This window comes from Echinops telfairi, unplaced genomic scaffold (genome assembly GCF_000313985.2).
Source record: "Echinops telfairi isolate 266 unplaced genomic scaffold, ASM31398v2 ScPeMD7_3533;HRSCAF=4204_0, whole genome shotgun sequence".
Taxonomy (NCBI): domain Eukaryota; kingdom Metazoa; phylum Chordata; class Mammalia; order Afrosoricida; family Tenrecidae; genus Echinops; species Echinops telfairi.
The window spans coordinates 58,040,248-58,043,557 of record NW_022107431.1 but is presented as its reverse complement, the minus strand read 5'-3'; the positions used below and the strand labels follow the sequence as shown (position 1 = coordinate 58,043,557).

At 46.0% G+C, this 3,310-nt stretch overlaps 1 protein-coding gene and 1 long non-coding RNA gene across 2 annotated transcripts in view; both read right to left on the bottom strand.

Annotated features, from left to right (window-relative positions):
• Nucleotides 1-162, bottom strand: part of NCOA7 (nuclear receptor coactivator 7) — a 199,215-nt gene extending 199,053 nt beyond the window's left edge. Inside the window, exon 1 of the mRNA XM_045294348.1 lies at nucleotides 49-162. The gene's annotated coding sequence lies outside the window, so the exon portion shown is untranslated. The remainder of the gene's footprint in view (nucleotides 1-48) is intronic.
• A 1,115-nt stretch (nucleotides 163-1,277) lies between these two features.
• On the bottom strand, nucleotides 1,278-2,554 carry LOC123522221. The gene is made up of 2 exons (XR_006680496.1): nucleotides 2,519-2,554; nucleotides 1,278-1,429 (listed from the first exon to the last, which is right to left on the bottom strand). It is a non-coding gene; the product is annotated as an uncharacterized LOC123522221 (long non-coding RNA).
• Nucleotides 2,555-3,310: the final 756 nt, after the last annotated feature.

The window sequence follows — 3,310 nt, the reverse complement described above, 5'->3', positions numbered from 1 at the left end:
GCCCCCGCGGCCGGGCCCCGGGCTGCGGATCCCGGAGGGTCGGCTTACCTGGCCCCGGGCGCCTTGCCCACCGTCGGCCCTCTACTCTCGGTGGGAGCTGCGGCGTAGAGAGCAGAGGAGCTTTGAAAGCTCCTTGACGTTCCTTTCCAGCTCGGGGACCCCTGGCCGCAATAACTGTATCGCTCCAGCTGTAGTTCCCTTCCGGCTGGGCTTTGGGCTTAGCAAAGGGGCCCACCATCTCCACCCCCTACCCCCCTTCTCCACTCAGTTCCCAAGTTCACAATGCTGGAGGCTGCCCAACTGCAATCGTTATGGTTGTAGGGCGTCGCAGCTTGGCCCTCCGGGCTGACTCTTGGCTGACTGTTGGCTGGGAGGGGTTGCAACAGCTGCAGGACCATCCCTGCTTGGATGCTCTTCCCTCTAAGGCCCCATGATCAACACTAGGAGCATCTGGACTTAGGATTGACCCCTATTCCAGAAATGTCTCAAGGCAGGGCCTGCAGCTGGTGACACACTGATGACACCAGTGTGTCGGAAGCCATATACACTGGCACCTCGCCAGTGGCCTGCTCTCGGGTTTGGTACAGTTTCAACTCCAACAAAACTAACAGCTTCTCCTGGGACCTACAGCGACACATACCACAGTGGTGGCTTTAGGGGTTCCGTGGCCGGTGGTCGTACAAAATATACCATCTTGCAAAATATGGTATCATCTTCCTGTTCTGTACCGAGCCCATTAAATCGGGCTTGGGTTTTAGATTTGGGGGTCTGGGCTGTGAAGCATAGGGTTCCCCCACACACACACACACACATTTTTCTTTAGGCGTCATGTGATTCCTAGCTTGTTTTCGAGGGGGGAAATATAAAGAGCTGATGCCATTCTATCAAAAGGGCATGGCTTTGAGACTCCCGGAGAGACTGTGATGCCCTCACACCTCTTGGATGTGCCCTTGTATGGTTTTGAAATGTAAAGTTAATAAAAACCTGACAATGGAAAAGGCGTGTTCTATAGCAATCAAACTTGTGGTTATTTTTTTTTAAAAGCTTAAACTTTTTTAGATGAGTTCTCTCCAGCAATTTGGAGGCTGAGGAATCCGATCTCACTTTAATGAAAATAAAAGCGAAACTGATGGTGAAGTCGCCTTTCAGTAGCAGCAAATCTGGCTTTGAGAGATCTATTATTACTTACATTTTACCCAAATTCAGCATCCCTCATCGGGATATCGATGTAGTGACATGATGTATAAAAGAAAGGGTGAAGTTACTGATGAGGAAAATCAGGTCATTGCTCTCTGTTTAATGAAAAGCTTAGAGGTCTGGGTTAGAACGAGTTTCTGTAGGAAATGACGACTAAGCAGCCTTGCGTCACTATGTGCCGTACTTTTCCCACCTAGACCTCACTCTTGTCTTGCTCTGCAGACTCCACATTCTGTCAAAAAAGAAAACCAAAGTAGTATTCGTTATCAGACAAAATTAGTATGTATTTCTTAAGCAGTGACTAATAATCACAAAATGTTAGTCAGTCGTCCACACTGTAAGTAATTTAAGGATCCCCTTTACTATGTTCATGAACCCCACCAGGATGGCATACTTTGTCATTGACTTATTATAACGTCTCAGTGGAGTGAAAACCAAACCCGTGGCTGTTAAGTCAGTTCCCAGTCACAGCAACCCTGTAGAATAGAGAAGAACTTCTCTCTCACATTTCCAAGAGTGTAAATCTTTATCAAATCAGGCATCCTTGTTCTTTCTCCAACTTGTGGGTTTGAACTGATGACCTTAAGATTTACTAAGCCACCAGGGCTCCTTGTTAGCGTGAATGCCCTCCGGCTTAGAAGGAGAACGCTGTGTTCTTTAAAAGTCTTCACTTACTCGCTTTCTTGTGCAGAGCAATTGTCGAGGACCGCTGGTGGTGTAGGGGGTCACCCACTGGGCTGCTACATACAAAGTGAGCAGTTTGAAACCACTAGCTGCTCCTTGGGAGAAAGACAAAGGCCTTTCTGCTCTGGTAAAGAGTCACAGTCTCAGAATCCCACGGGGGCAGTTCTACCCAGCCCTGTAGGGTCCTCATGAGTCAGAATTGGTTCGATGTGAGTGAGTTTGGTCTTTTATTTGAACAATCGATTTGCCATTACAGAGGAATCAAAATCGACACATAAAGCACTCAACAAAAGGGTGGCCACCCATTCTGAGGGAGAAAATGTGACTGTTTCTACAAAGACGTACAGCCTTGGAAACCATATGTAGCAGCTCTACTCTGCCCAATAGGATCACTGAGTCGGAGTCAGCAGCACTGTTTGTTTTATCCTCTAGATTTGTACAATGCAATACAATAAGCCTGGACAGCATGTGACTATTAATAGTTAATGCAAATGAAAATGTTATACCAGCCAACAAGTCAGTTCTGGCTTAGAACAGTGCTATGTGGTTCTTGTTAGAGACCGTGGAGCCAGTTCCAAGCCATAGCGACCGTATGCACAACCGAACGAAACACTGCCTGCCCCTGCCCCATCCTCACAATTCTTCCTGTGCTTGAGCCCCTCATTGCAGCCACTGTCCGTCCATCTCCTTGAGGGCTTTGCTCTCTTACGCTGCCCCTCTACTTTTCCACGCATGGTGTTCTTCTCCAGGGAGTGGTCTCTCCTGACAACGTGTCCAAGGTAAGTAAGATGAAGTCTTGCCACCCTTGCTTCTAAGGAACACTCTGGCTGCCCTTCTTCCAAGACATATGTGTCCTTTCAGCAGTCCGTGGTACTTTCAATATTCTGTTGTTTTCTTAAAAAAACAAACAGTTTTACTGGCACTTCCTCCACAAATCATACAATTCAATAGTTAAGGCATAAAAAAGTCCCTGCTAATGAGTCAAGACTGTAACTGGTTACACAAGTAGAAAACTCAGATTTTCTCCTGTGAATCTGCTGATGGTTTTGAACTACTGCTTTTGTGAATCACAGCCCAACAGGTAACCACTACATCATCAGGGCTCCAGCACCACGATTCAAATGAATTGATTCTTCTTCAGACTTCCTTATTCAATAGTTGACATTCACATGCAACTCTATGCAGTCCCATGTAAAATGTTATTCCAATCACTAGCTACATTTCAAATGCTGAAGTACCACACACTATATAGCTAGTGGCTATTGTACTGGACGACACAGTGAATGATATTTCCATTCTTGCAGAAAGTTATTATATAATACATAAAACCACTTGGAAACTCTACTATAGATCAAACTTCATTAGGCGGTAACATTTTCAGTCCATAGTAAACCATTATGCCAACAAGTTGATACTGACTCTTGTTGTT